General features: G+C 46.9%; 3 non-coding genes across 3 annotated transcripts; 1 reads left to right on the plus strand and 2 right to left on the minus strand.

Annotated features, from left to right (window-relative positions):
* Window positions 1-1145: 1145 nt before the first annotated feature.
* On the minus strand, window positions 1146-1218 carry TRNAV-AAC (transfer RNA valine (anticodon AAC)). Its single transcript has one exon. It is a non-coding gene; the product is annotated as a tRNA-Val (tRNA).
* Window positions 1219-7636: 6418 nt separating this feature from the next.
* TRNAV-AAC (transfer RNA valine (anticodon AAC)) lies at window positions 7637-7709 on the plus strand. Its single transcript has one exon. It is a non-coding gene; the product is annotated as a tRNA-Val (tRNA).
* A 5966-nt stretch (window positions 7710-13675) lies between these two features.
* Window positions 13676-13748, minus strand: TRNAV-UAC (transfer RNA valine (anticodon UAC)). The gene has a single exon. It is a non-coding gene; the product is annotated as a tRNA-Val (tRNA).
* Between the last annotated feature and the right edge of the window lie 2073 nt (window positions 13749-15821).

A 15821-nucleotide genomic window follows, 5' to 3' on the forward strand; every position in this document is an offset into this window, starting at 1 on the left:
CTGCAAGTCTGTTAGAGCCACCCTTCAACACATGTTGTGGGGTTGTGAAATATACCAAAATAAAATGGCAGTCTCCCCAGAAAATCTACGGGCGCGGTGGTCGGCCGTGCTGCTCAGCTCAGAACTCCAAGACCAACTTTGGGCCGTCCAGCGAGCCAAGGAAGCCACACGGGAGCAGCAGCTCCCAGTGGCCATCTAGGCGGCCCCAGGCCCGGGCCTCCCAATCGCCGGATTCCAAATAAAGTTATCACATCACATCAACTATGTCATTCTTCTATATTGAAATTTTGCCGCGAAATTTGTTACTTTGACCTGTATGTAGTTGTAGATGGACACATGGTTGCTTCAACAGTGACGACGCGTGCGTAAACATTTGCACGTCGTTATATAAATATAAATCAAAACTTAAATCAATGTTCCGCAGCATTTATGGGTGCCGTAAGTTTTTCGTTTTTGGAACTCAAGATCAGCTTGCATAGTCAAGCTTGGTTGCCGGCATTAAAGGTTAAAAATAAGCCAAGTGTGGTTTATTGATATACGCAAACAACACTGGCACTTCACACTTGGCTTAACGACATGGTACAATCAGCCCAACAGGTAAAGTGCAAGGAAAAGTAGACCGGACAATGCAGCTTTCGACAAAGAGAATCATAACCCCTTAATAAAGATTTATACAAATCAAACACATCCATTTGTTAAGCAAGGCGAAATTACAACAACGCGATACAAGGGGTAAACGTCAGAAGAAAAAAATACGAGAGATACCTTCTTGTTATTGAGCAAGACAAATTCTCTGATTTGAGATAGCAGGGAAGGAAATACTTTGTAGATACTCTACTCCTTTGCAGGGATAGCTGTGTGGCTTTCTGTATGTATTTTTTTTCAAGCTCGTAGTGCTTCCAGAGAACAAGCTTTGTTAATGCGAAAACGTTGGAAAAGCAGCTTCAAGCAGATTTCGAAATTTCTAAAAAAAAATATGTAGTTAGCACGTGATCGCCGAACTTCTCGCCCTTTTCTAGTCCCCTTTTCCCCTTCATCAGTGCAAGGTAACCAGCGGATATCAGCCTAGTCGAAGCCTACTGGTTATCACTTCTCTCTTTCGGCTAAATTACCAGTGATTAAGTTCATCTTTAAAAATAAAAACATGTGCCTGCCAGGGATCGAACCTGGGACCTTCCGCGTGTTAGGCGGATGTGATAACCACTACACCACAAGCACTTTTTTTTTTTTCTTTATTGCATGGAAATAATGGTAGTGTCAAATCAATGCAGTTACATTACATATGAACATACACGCACACAAAACAAATTCACACACAGTATGCAGTCCAATGACAGTTCAAAATTCTGGCAAACAAACACAAGCGTCCAGACGCGAAATCCATTCAGGTACGGGATCATATGTAGCAACCACACTACGGACTTGAGCAGTCTCTTCACGGAAGATAGACCTTGTCGAGCGAGGTGGCTCGGCATGTCTGTCGATCATTCGACTTCTCCATAATGAATGAAGTCCTAATAACATAAACAAATCGTATGGTGTATTACACCACAAGCACTTTCTTTCTTTCTTTCATGGTATTTATTACAGTAGCAAGAGCCCGATATTCACCAGTTGTGCATAGTCAGAGAATAAAGAGCACACTGACAGTCACTCAGAGAAAAGGCATCGTGCATACTGTGGGTAGAAATGTGGTTCCACTTTAGAAGGGTAGTAAGGATTTTGGTGAGGTGCCTATCCTTACTACACCACAAGCACAGCTGTCTTTCCGTATGTGGTGGAAACAATCACTGACGGCGCTCCGAAGTGGTGACCTCGTTTTCCAACCGGTTGTGCCCTCTCAGACCATGTTCCTTGCAGCACGGCAGCGGTTTACAGCGGATCATTTGGAAAGCTAGCGTCCTCTACCCACAGAAGTTCACACCAGCGCAAAATGGACACGCTAGGCAGTCATGGAAACGGCCTCTTGGGGATCCCCTTGGCCTTTTTGCTCTTTTCTGAGGCGTTTTCTTGTTTTTTTGCTTGTGAAAATTGCTGCCGCAACTTGACGCTTGCGGGATGTAAGCGAATGGCGCGCTGAGCTCATGCAGCACAGCCGTGTCATTACCGCATCTCACGCAGTACACGCGGCCGGAAAATAAATTGTGAGTGCAATATGACTCTGATTTGTGCATATCATCATCACACGTAAATTTTCTCAACTGCACAAATTATGCAAATACCCAACAAAATCAGAGAGACCATTACGGTGGCAACCATCCCAATAAACGTGCACCCCGATTACAACCGAGGTAGAAGAAAGGCAAGAGCCGAGGCTCTGCTTCGTTCATTCGGCAGGGAGAGAAACGCGCGCTTTGTCGACGCAACCGAATATGTGAACGGCCAAAAATACACCGCCGTAGTCATAGACGCAGAGTCAAAAATCAGAACCACGTGCAGTGTATACACCTAACACTAGGAAATAGCGGAGGAAGTAGCGATTGCGCTGGCCCTCACAGAACAGGAATGCGAAGTCGTACTAAGTGACTCGCAAACGGCAGTAAAGAATTACGCCAAAGGTCGAATTTCTAAGGAAGCCCTGTCCATTCTGGCCAAAGCGGGCAGATCCAAAACCGCGAGCTCGAGGATCATATGGTTCCCCGCGCACGTCACCACGGAAGGCGACACGCTCCCGAACCTAAACGAGACGGCGCACCGGACGGCGCGAGACATGACCCGTCGCGCCGAACAGGGCAACGCCTCTCGCATGATAGCGAACGCTTCTCGAGCAGAACGGGACAGGCTCACCAGATACAACGACATAACCAGTGCATATTTGAACGCCAGAAGGATATACCCACCGCCGAGTCCCAAATTGAACAGGAGGCAGGCCGTCGCCTGGCGACAACTCCAGACGAACACCTTCCCTAATCCATTCCGTCTGAAGCGTATCTTCCCAGATAAGCATCAGGACGACACGTGCAAATTGTGCTAGGAAGGACCAGCAACACTCAAACACATGCTGTGGGAGTGCAATGTAGTTATAGGAGGGATGGCAGTTACTCCGGAGACCCTGTCGTCGAGGTGGGCCGCCGCTATGCGCAGCTCGGACCTCGGAATCCATATGTGGGCAGTCCAGCAAGCCCGTGAGGTGGCGTTGAGGCAGGGCCTTGACGTTCCCCCGTGGAAGACCTGAGCCCGGGTCGCGTTAAACCTTGCCGGACGTACAAGAAAGTTGTATCCATCCATCCATCCATCCATCCATCCACAAATTATGCTGGTACAAATTATCAGCGCGCACCACGCCGTCTTCGTCTTCATAACTTGAGCTCGGCCAGACTACCGCGGTCCCTTAACGAACTAACGAACGTGCTAAAGCACGAACCAACCTATAAACAAAAGAACAAAAATATTCTTTAGCCATTTTCAACTTGCCTTCAGTTTGTCTCTGTACGCGCTGTAGTCAAGTTTGCAATGAAATATCAACTAGCCTCTACGCAAACCCTGCTTCAACTTGCCGTTCATCGTAGCCGCAAATGCTATCTTTAATCTTTTACAGCAAATGCTCAGAGGTACGTCAAATATTACCGGTGCACAGTAAGAATCACTCCCTTCCTATGCAAGGGACTCACTTAGGCGGCTTGAGTTTGCTTCCTACAGTATATCACACTGCATTTTGATGTGACCATGCGCATGACATGGTCAGCAAGATGGAGGCTCGAGTTCTTTTTTCTTCAGAAATAAATTTTATCCTCGGTAGTCTGCCTTACAGAAAACGCATCGCTCAATATATAAGAAGCACGTGGGCTTTCAACCGCGCATTCGGTCAGCTTTTTCAGCTAGGGATCTTGTATTAGTATTTCTGGCCAAGGAAGCTTTTGCGTAAGCCCGGCCAACTGCGGTCATTGGTTTGACGCAGTTCTTGCCTTTTTGTCTGAAGGCAAGTACATCATGGCCGCCTCTATCCAATCACGAATTGATAGACTGTGTTTTCGAAGCGAAGTTTTCTTTGCATCCTCCCCGAATAAATATATATATATATATATATATATATATATATATATACACACACATTTCTATATCAATGCTGAACACATAAAGTTGGATCAAAGGCATCTCTGTGTAAAAGTATTACTGACGTAATACTTTCGAGTATTCAGTTTTCCTTTTCGTGTTAAGTGAAGGTCTTAGGCCCCTATACTGTGGAATAAATAGTCAGAAGCCTTTGAGCGCCCTTAAATAATTTAATATATTTGCGTTTCTGCAGCCAGTACCGGTTACGTTTCGCCGGAGACACTATGTTGTGGCGTCAGGACACAGTATGTGGTCACGTGAAAGCAGTACGTTGCGACATTTTGACATTCGATCCGGCTTTCTCGCTCACATCGTATGATGGTACGATGGTACTCGTTGTGAGGGCCGATGTAACAGCACAGCACATAACTGAGTGAGCTGGAGCGAAAGTCAAACGTCACATTGTACTGCTTTCACGTGACCACATAGTGCATCATGACGTCACAACATAGCAGAAACGAAAACGAAACTCTCTGTAGAAAAGATGTTATATTTTTACGCTTAGAAAGCTATTTACAGGATGTATTTACAAAAAGAGAATGTTTGCCGAGACGGAAGAGAGCAGCCAGGCTGTGTCGACCTTTAGAACCGTCGTCGTTCTTTTCTTCGCCTTACTGTAACACGACCCCCAGCGGAAAAAGCACCGTCCCGGTGCGTCAAACGGGACTGTAAGGAAGATGGTGAAGATTTAGTTGTGCGACGTAGGTGACATCGACGTAGGTTATCTGATAGGTGAGATCGGTCACTTGACGTAGGACGCGCTAAGGCCCCTGTAGCATGGAAGGAATTATTCCGGGAGCCCCACTTGACGAGAAGGGGGCCAAAGTAGCACAATGGAACCTGGTGAAAAGCGGACGTCATGGTATCGTTTATTATAAACGCGCTTTTGATTTTCTTGTGATTGCAACAGACGATTACGGGCAAGCTGTCTTGCGTGTTCAGCATGGTCAATGGCGCCGAGAGCATAGTCGCTGCTCGATGCACTATCAGAGGGAGGTGAAACGTTCAAGGACAATGCAGCGTCGCCACCGAACAACAGGTAAAACGGTGAATAACCGGCTAATAACGTAGTATAGGGCAATGTCCCAGTCACGGTGGTCTGGCGAAACGTACTTAGACAGCATGTCGGTGATGGTACGGTTCAAGTGCTCAGTCAGGCCATTGGTCTGAGGATGGTACCAAGTAGTGAGCTTGTGCTTGGTAGAGCAAGATTACAAGATGTTGGCGATGACTTTGGATATGAAAGTACGACCATGGTCCATGAGGCGTTGTCGTGGGGAATGATGTCGCGGATGAAGAAATCCGTGACGCCAGTTGCACAGCTGGTCGGAAGCACTCGGGTAATGGTGTTGCGTGAGGCGTAATCAGTACCCACAGCAATCCGCCTGATGCCGGGCCTGAACTCGGAGGAAGGACCGAGAAGCTCTAAACCAACTCGAAAGAATGGCTCAGTTGGGGTGTCAAGGCGTTGAAGACACCCGTCAGGAAGTGTCGCTGGTTTTTTTCTGATGCTGACAGGGCTCTGATGCTGACAGGGCTCGCACGCAGAAACGTATGGCCCTACAGAGCGAGCAAGGCGAGGCCAGTAGAAGCGACGGGAGACACGGTCGTATACGTACGAGTGACACCAAGATGTCCTGCAATTGGTGCGTCATAGTGCTCATGGAGAACGGCTGAGTGAAGGTGGCGAGGGACGATACAGAGAAGGGAAGGACCGGAGACGTGAAAATTACAGCGGCCCAAAACGCCGTCCTGGAGGACGAACCACGATATGGGTGGGTCAATGAGGGCCCGCTCAATGAATATCCGCAAGATGGCGCCACGGCGTTGCTCATTGGCCATGTGAAAAAGTTGGGGGATGGAGAGAACGCAGGCGGAAGATTTGTAGACCGCCAAATATATGAATACTCCTGCAGCCGCAAAGTTTATCATCCCCTTGTGGGGTCATTCTAGGACGAAAACCAACAAAGAGCACGATGGTCGGCGACAATACAAATATACCGGCCATATAGGTAGCGACGGAATTTCGCAACCGCTCAGACAAGAGCCGGACACTCTCTCTCAGTAATGGAATGGTTTCGCTCCGAAGGTGACAAAAGGCGGCTGGCGTACGCAATAACATGGTCATGACCACGCTGCATTTGCCCAAGACAGCACCGATTCCGTGGCCACTTGCATCGGTGTGCCCTTGTGTAGGGGCTGAAGCATCCAAGTGGCCGAGGATAGGTAGGGTGGTGGTTAAGGTCGGGAGACGAGAGAAGGTGGCAGTTTGGGAGGAGCCCCATGAAAAAGGTACATCTCTTTTGAGTAGGTCTGTGAGAGGCCGTGCTCTGGTAGAAAAATCTTCAACCAAGCGGCAGAAGTGAGAGGAAAGTCCTACGAAGCAGCGGACTTCTTTTTCTGAGAGCGGCACGGAAAAGCCTTTGATGACCCGAATTTTTTTATCAGGGTCAGACACCAGGTCAGGTCAGGATTTCTTCTTGCCGACCGAAGCGATGAGCCACTATCAGCGTCGGCACGCCCCATATAGTGGCATGCAGCACGCTGACAACTGCACAAATGGCAATCTACGTTGCGGGGCTTAGAAACGCTCAGGTTGAGAAACGGTGTCTACGTCTGCTACTTCTCGAACTAGACTTCAGCCAATTTTGACTCTGCTATACAGCATGATTTACAGAATTATTTGGAAGCACTACACCTGTGACAACTTTGCCACACACGCGGGCTTAATGGAATGCTAATGGGGAATAACTAAGTGTATAAGGCGTTTTACGTTGCTGAGTGCGAATGGCACTCACGAGAGTCACTCATTCTGATTCGATGAGTGTTTTCTGTGCAGTCAAGCATTCCGGACCTGTGACAGTGCGTCTTGCCGTACAGAATTTCTTTATGATAGTTAAATTTATCTGAAAAGCAGCATTTCTCAGCACCCGGAGATAACAAGATCCCTCTCTTTTATTTTCGCTTCAGTATAATAACGGAAAACCTCAGCTGGCTACCCACAACGTCACATCGCACCTCCAATAGGTCACTCAGAAGAGGCCTTCCTGTTCAATTTTGTCTCGTCGGCGTTCTCCCGTCCCATTCCCCTCCCACTTCTGTCCGACATGGGACCACGATTTCCCCAGCATTCAATAGGTGCCTATGTCACAGCTTATGGAAAACAGTAGAAAAACAACGTAAATCAACATAGAATAACAGGCCGGATTAGCCAGCATGAAACAACATTCCCGTAAGGTCACTTTATCGGTGGCAATGTTATTGTGAAGAACAAAACTGATCACGCAAGCGGCTGACTTTCACTACAAAAACAAAAAAAGAAGAACCATACGCAATAGTTACTAGAAGCTTTCGTTTCAACTGGGAATCGCCAAGTTGCCTGTGTGCACCACTTTAGCCCAGCCTGCTGCTCTAGAGCGCATCCATCTTCACGGAATGCGAGCGCTACAGACAATCCGCCCTGCTCTGCCGCGTGGGCAGTAATAAACGCGGCTGCAGCTACACGACCGGTCCGAAAAGTAGGTCGACGTAGGCAGCGCGTGGGTAGCATAGCGGTCTCTATATGTACAGCCACTGGGCAGTTGTGCTTGTGGTGTAGTGGTTATCACATCCGCCTAACACGCGGAAGGTCCCAGGTTCGATCCCTGGCAGGCACAGTTACTTTTTTTTTCTTTAAAAAATTAATATTTTTTCTCTGAAAAAAATAGAACGATTGTCAGGTTCTCTCCCAAGTCGATGCAGTAACAAGGCCACCCGTTAATCTGCAGCAGCAATAACCTACGAGCATGCAGTTCGCTTTTGTAGTTGTAACAGCAATTCGATAGATGATTAATTATTAAACTACTATGTTTGTGTACTTTATATAAGACCATATAACCTGACAGCAAATATTGACTGGTGCCGCACGGTTCAGCGAAAATGGTTCGCTTAAAATATATGTGCTCGTACAGCTGTGCTTGTGGGGCAGTGAGAAGGAGAGACATTCGGGGATCGGCCTCCAGAAACTGGCTTTGCACGTTGCCGTTAATATTCGCCATCACTGCTCCTATCGCCATCATGAACCGCCGCGAGAGAAGCACATCGCTGGCGTTAATCGCACAGCGAACGCCTTCGTCACTGCCCTGTCTCCTTTTAACCGGCAGCAGGCCCTGCTAAATGATATGTTCGTTTGTACGCGGAGAGTTTGGAAGCGCTGCTATGGGGGACGGCGCGCAAGCGGGTATGTCACGTGGTACTTTTTGTATTTAGCGGGCATCCGCAGTAAGCTGAAAAACACTAATACTTAATAGATAGAAAGTTAGAAACTGTCTAATCGGATGTTTTGCAAAGCGCTCTGCAACTGCTTAAATGGAATTTTTTGCCTAACTTTGTTGCTTCAGAAGTTGGTTAATTAATCTTGACTAATTATCGAATTAAGCAAAATACAATAAAATAGCGTGACACACTGCTTACAAAAGTGAGTAACATGCATTTGGTCGCGTCACCTTAGAGTGCATCGGCACATTTTTAAACTCTGGCTAAAGTTAGCTGAAACACCCTGCATACAGGGTGTCCCCCCTAACTTTATCCATAGTATTAAAATATGCGAATGACACGTAACTGGACAGAACCAAGGTAATGTTGTTTGTCGTTGTTATGGACATGCTCAACTTATTTTTTTCATTCCACCTCATTAGATAATGAGCATTAATTCATTAATCACCTTTTGAATTTTTCTAAATTGGTGAAAAGTGTCAATGAGAAAATCGTAGAGCAACATGAGAAACTCCCAATACAGCTTACTGTTGCTGAATACGCGCCACATAAAAGTTTTTTCGAGCGTGAAAGAAGCTCGAGAAGGCACGCAAAGTGCCTCGAGCGGCCAGTCGCGCGGCAATTTACGTTATCCCTCAGCGTGGGGCGCCCCCACATTTATCGGGAGTTTCTCGAATGTTATCGATGGTTCTGTATGCTGTGCGTTGTCACCGAAGCTTGGGTAATTTGATTGCATGTGCGACGCAAATTGTGAAGTACTTTCTGGAAGACACGCGGTCACCAGCGATTACTCTGGAACCTTCGATGACTCGTGTATAAAAGTCGACGCACTTGACCGACAGATCTGATTTTCGCCGATCATCGACTGTGTTCGCCGCTATCGTTGTTCTTTGAGTGTAGTGTTCGCTGACTGTTTTTGAGAGCACAGGTTCGCCCAAAAAAAACTCTACTTTCGTCATTCATAGTTTTTTCTGCTTTGCTCACCGTCACTACTACGCGACAATATGTTACCGCAGCGTTTAGAGAAGGTAAAGCATGTACAGGTATCTATAGCCGGATCAACCACTTTTTTTTTCTTCCTTTTGGTATGGTCCTCTCTGCATGCCATCCGGAGCTCAGAATATGCACGTCAAACTTGGGCTGTCCAGAGAGCCCACGATGCGGCGGTTAGGCTCGGCCTACCAGTCCCCACGTGGGAGCGGCCCGCAGCTCTGCCCTAGGGCAAAGCTTCTCAGGACGTTGTCATTAAAGTTCTTTGTCTGTCTGTCTGTCACCGCGGCATTCAATTTTAGCTCTACAAGCCAGCGAAGCGTGCACTAGGAGGCACCACGTTGGAGTGACGCGAAACAGAGGAGTCCCGTGAGCGGAGCAAAATAGCCCTGCCGAAGCTAAGCTCTCGTCAAGACGTTTGGGCAGCGCGCCAAACCCATTGCGCGGTGACAGAGCACGAGCGCTCATGCCTCCATTCTTTAGTAAAAAAATTATGGGGTTTTGCGTGCCAAAACCACTTTCTGATTATGAGGCACGCCGTAATGGGGGACTCCGGAAATTTTGACTACCTGGGGTTCTTTAACGTGCACCTAAATCTAAGTACACGGGTGTTTTCGCGTTTCGCCCCCATCGAAATGCGGCCGCCGTGGCCGGGATTCGATCCCGCGACCTCGTGCTCAGCAGCCTAACACCATAGCCACTGAGCAACCACGACGGGTTCCCTTCTTTAGTAGTCGTGACGCTGAGGGCTGTGTCCAGGTCGAAGAGCAGGTAAGGTGCACTCTTCACATCTTGAGGGCTCGAGATGGTGAAAACCGCAAATAAAGAAATAAAGAAAAATATGCAGATCAAACGCGCATGTTGGAGTCTACCTGAAGAGAAGCTCAAGTGAAGCGGATAAATAGCTGCTATGCAACTAACGGTAATGCTTACAATTGTGTTTACTTTCGTCCTATGCAACGTGTAATTTCATGCAATAGCTATGTTTATGCAGCGCAAAGGTCAGAACTTTTATATCTCCTGTGTCGTGTCGGCACTCATACATGTAAGGCTTCTACACCTCTTGTGTCACAGTAGCAGTTGAACATCCTTGAGCGGCACATACCTATATTGGAGGATTAGCCAATTACAGGCACACACCTGATGGCGCATACCACGCGTACGTACCCAGCGAATGGCTATATCATAGAAAGTTAAGTAAATCAAAGGAGTCGCAGATTATAATGCGCCATTCCTAAGATGTCGGCATGCTTTAAGTGGTACTGACGCAACATTTTCGAGTCATTTTTTTTACCTTTACAGGGGTGGAGACATGAGAATTGTCGTTCATACGTTCTTTGATTCAAGCGTTGCGTATTGCTTCAAGAAGCACGATACACACAATGGATTCATATGTACCCGATAAATAATTTAATCATAGCATTATTATACCGAGCAATTCCAGTTTCGGTTTCTGGGCTCCGGGTGATGCTATGACTTCATAGGAGAAGAAACGCAACTCGGCTTGGTCACATGTGTAACAAGAATTGTGATGTAAAACTATGCTGCGTCGTCTGCTATAGTGCATACGCGGGCTCTGCCAGCAGGGGTAAACAAGTGACGACTCGAAATGCATGTCTTGATTATTGTAATTATTGTGAAGAGCGACAACAATGGTAAGGAAATATTGCGGCGTGTGAGCGTCGGTGATTCATCAGCGGCGGTGAGGCTGCCGTCGGTGCCTGAGTGACCACTCCTCGGTCGCTGATTGGCGACTTCACCGTTAGGCTGCCGCACAAATGCGTCCCGGTCCATCCTCTCTACGGAAAGAAAATAGCGCCGTTCGCGAGCAAAATCGCCATCGCACGGCGGCCTGCGAACGGCAAACGGCGTGCGGCGAGTTGCCGCGCCGGTAATGTGGACGGGCCTTTACACGTTGGGAAACGCCAAGCGAACGAGAGACTGCTCGAAGCTGCCGAACTATGCGACTGGCAGATGCTACGTCAACTGCTCTCCGCTACAGTGCTGTGCATGTCTCGGTTAGCCGGGGGCCAGGGTTAGCTCGGTTACAGTGTTCTAGAAGCCTGTAGCATAGAGAAAGGATTTCTATATGCCTGCAGCTCGGTAATAGCGGAGGCTATGCTCGGTCACTCGGTTCAGCAGACTCCGTAATCCGCATTTCATCGCTACTCATCATACGCCACGTTTTTGTGCTAGTGTGGTATGACGTCAATATTTTCGTTCCTCCGTTGTCACGTCATAGCAGCCGCGCTAGCGATGGGTCTCGACCACGAGAAGGAGCTTTTAATGAATTTTTGCAGTTGAATTAAAAATGTTTTCAAATGTTTGCAGCGTCCAATACCTCATTGTGGGTGTCCTCGCATAAAGAAGCATTCTACAGTATGCTTTTTAAAGCCTCACAATTTGGTATCTCAACCCCTTTAAATGAAGGTCCAGTACCTCTATACACCAAAGAAAATACTGTCAGATCTCACAATGCCTTAAATAAATTAATATCTCTTTGACTGAAGGGTTTAAATGGTCGAGCTGTCTTTGCTACCTGGATGACATTCGGTGCACACGTTAAGCGACCCTCAACCATTCTTGGTATTTTTCGCGTAGCTGACCTGTAGTTGAATTCGAAAAAATGCCATTTTGGCCACAGTCAGATCATTCGGCTTGGACATCTAGTTAACGCTTCTGTAATCCGACCCGGAACCTTACCCGGTATCTGACCTTGAAAAAAAATTCGGGCCATCAAAGGCTTTTCCAAAACCATACCAAAAGGAAGAAAAAAAAGTGGTTGATCCGGCTATAGATACCTGTACATGCTTTACCTTTTCTAAACGCTGCGGAAACATATTGTCGCGTAGTAGTGACGGTGACCAAAGCAGCAAAAACTGTGAATGACGGAAGTAGCGTTTTTTTGTTGGGCGAATCTGTGCCCTCAAAAACAGTCAAAGAAGACTACACTCAAAGAACAACGATAGCGGCGAACACAGTCGGTGATCGGCGAAAATCAGATCCGTCGGTCAAGAGCGTCGACTTTTATACACGAGTCATCGAAGGTTCGAGAGTAATCGCTGGTGACCGCGTGTCTTCCAGAAAGTACTTCACAATTTGCGTCGCACATGCAATCAAATTACCCAAGCTTCGGTGACAACACACAGCATACAGAACCATCGATAACATTCGAGAAACTCCCGATAAATGCGGGGGCGCCCCTCGCTGAGGGATAACGTAAATTGCCGCGCGACTGGCCGCTCGACTGGCCGCTCGAGGCACTTTGCGTGCCTTCTCGAGCTTCTTTCACGCTCGAAAAAACACTTTTATGTGGCGCGTATTGAGCAGCAGTAAGCTGTGTCGGGAGTTTCTCATGTTGCTCTACAATTTTCTCATTGACACTTTTCACCTAATTAGAAGATTTCAAAAGGCGATTAATGAATTAATGCTAATTATCTAATGAGGTGGAATAAAAAAAAATAAGTTGAGTATGTCCATAACAACGGAAAACAACATTACCTTGGTTCTGTCCAGTTACGTGTCATTCGCATATTTTAATACTCTGGATAAAGTTAGGGGGCACACCCTGTATGCAGGGTGTTTCAGCTAACTTTAGCCAGAGTTTAAAAATGTGGCGATGCACTCTAAGGTGACACGACCAAATGCATGTCACTCACTTTTGTAAGCAGTGTGTCACGCTATTTTATTGTATTTTGTTTAATTAGATAATTAGTCAAGATTATTTAACCAACTTCTGAAGCAACAAAGTTAGGGAAAAAATTCCGATTAAGCAGTTGTAGAGCACAGTCTAATCGGACGTTTTGTCCGATTAGACAGTTTCTAGCTTTCTATCTATTAAGTATTAGTGTTTTTCAGCTTACTGCGGATGCCCGCTAAATACAAAAAGTACCACGTGACATACCCGCTTGCGCGCCGTCATAGCAGCGCTTCCAAACTCTCCGCGTACAAAGCCACATAGAACATACATGTGTCTCCTCATTTGTTCGTATTTATACTTGCGTGGAGGAAGTCACTCTCCGGAGACTACGGGCTGGAGCGGCGCTTACACCATGCGCCACCTGGGCCTGATTTCCGACAGCTGAAGACCCAGTGAGTTGTCGAAAGTGTGCTGCTCCAGCCTTCACAGCGGACTTTCACCACATCTGGTGGCTCTGGCAAGGAAAGATGGGCACCCGCAATATCATTCTAAATGTGGCCAAGGCTGCAGATAGACGAAACAGTTTTACGCATTAACTCATGGACAACAAATAAAATAAGGCACTCCAATTCCTACAGGACGAGGCCCTCCACGGTCTTACACCGATATACATGGGTGTGGTACGGCAAGATGCTAAAAAAAAATAAGACTTACATATTACCATCGCAGACAAAAGTATGTGCCTGCCAGGGATCGAGCCTGAGACCTTCCGCGTGTAAAGCGGATGTGATAACCACTACACCACAAGCACAACTGTGCCACAGCTATTTCAATATAACAATGAAGCTTCGCAATATCTGCGAACATTTGTGACGTAACATGCTCTCTGACTATGATTGGTAGACGTCCCAAACTTATTGTTGCATTCCATCGCCTGTTCGGGGTGTGTTATAAAACAAAATTTTGAGATAGTTGTCTCAAAACTGCAAAGGATAGATCTTGAATTATTTGGTTGGGAAGAAGATTAGGCCAGTCTAAAACAGGGAGAAAAATCATGGAATGGGTAGGAATTCAATGTGACAGGGGTGCCCCGACTGACAAGAAGGACATTCCGTTGGACGTGCGTAAGCGCTTCAGAATCGCCCCCCTACCTAAAAATATGCATCCTATCTACAACAAAGAGAGGAGAGCTCACAGGGCTAAGGCTCTACTAAATAAACTTAAAGACACACCGGCGCATAATGTAGCGTACGTGGACGCCGCTTGCGGCAGAGACGGGGCTGCGGTTTCGACGGTGGTTGATGGCGACGGGTGCGTTAAGATAGCGAGCTCCACGTGCACGAGGGACGCCTGTACAGCCGAGGAGGTTGCAGTAGCGCTCGCTTGTGCGGGCACAAAAGCGGGAGTAATATTATGCGATAACAAATTAGCTATCCGAAATTTTAACAAAGGGAGAATCTCGGAAGAAGCCCTCCACATTCTACTCAAAAACCCTCCCAGGAGGGACATAACTTTTATTTGGGTACCGGCCCATGAAGAAGTCCCAGGCAACGAAGCCGCTCACGAGCTCGCCCGAGCACTCTACCACCGGGCAACTCTAGAGCAGCCAGTTCCAGGGATAAAAGATAGCATGATCACGTACAGGGAAATTGTCGATCACTACAAAGCCGAAAGAAGAATCTTTTCGCCTCCGCATCGGTCTCTCTCTCTGGAGGACGCTCGCATCTGGCGACGCCTCCAGGGAAACAATTATACATCACCACATTGGATCTACCTAACACAGACGAGGGACTATAACGACGCCCTCTGCAAAATTTGTAAGCAAAAAGGTACGCTAGACCATATAATATGGGAGTGTGCTGGCTCCCCAGGGGCCAATGAAAACATTAACAGTAGAGAAGCCTGGGAGGCCTTGCTCCAGAGCGAGGCTGAAGACGACCAGCGTCGAGCAATTCGCCTGGCCGTTGAGGCCGTGAACACTCACCGTCCTCAACGCGCGGGGACTGCTTCGTCCTCCCCCCCTACCTACGTGTAGGTTAAGAGGCGGGCACCCCAGCTCGGTGGAACAATAAAGTTTTCAATCAATCAATCAATGGGAAGAATCACCAATATTTCTACCTGAAAAAACAACAACGTTAGGTAGTGAAAATATAGATTTATTTATTTATTTATTTATTTATTTATTTATTTATTTATCTCTTTATTTATTTATTCGTCAAACTTATTCACTGCAAAAATCACGTTGTCTCATACAAACGCGTAGCGGAGGGCTGGGATATAACTTCCACCACCAATGATTCTTTAATGTGGGCACGCAAACCGAGGTACTCGAGCGTTTTTGGCATTCCGAAAAATAATAAGGACACTTTGCGTGATGCTGCCTGTAAAAAAAGGAGAGGGGGAAAGCTGCATCAGCAAAACAAATACATGCCTGTCAGTGATCGAGCCTGATACCTTCCGCGTGTTGGGTGGATGTGACAACCACTGCAGAACAAGCACTTCTTTTTTGTTACTGCCGCATTGAACATTACAAGAGCGCTGACATAGACGTGAAGCCGATATGGCTACATTCAAGGAAAACATCAGTAGAGCTATAGCTGTGTACTAGTTTCAAATCCCAAAGCCTTCTCCAACAATTTAATAATTGGTTAAATAATTCCAATTGTTAAACATACGCGAATATTAACGGCAACGTGCAAAGCCAGTTCCTGCTTGCCGATCCCCGAATGTGTCTCCTTCTCACTGCCCCACAAGCACAGCTGTACGAACACATATATTTTAACCGGACCATTTTCGCTGAACCATGCGGCACCAGTCAATATTTGCTGTCAGGTTATAGGGTCTCATATAAAGTACACAAACACATTAGTTTAATAATTAACCA

The sequence above is a fragment of the Dermacentor andersoni genome, chromosome 4 (assembly GCF_023375885.2).
Source record: "Dermacentor andersoni chromosome 4, qqDerAnde1_hic_scaffold, whole genome shotgun sequence".
Classification (NCBI taxonomy): domain Eukaryota; kingdom Metazoa; phylum Arthropoda; class Arachnida; order Ixodida; family Ixodidae; genus Dermacentor; species Dermacentor andersoni.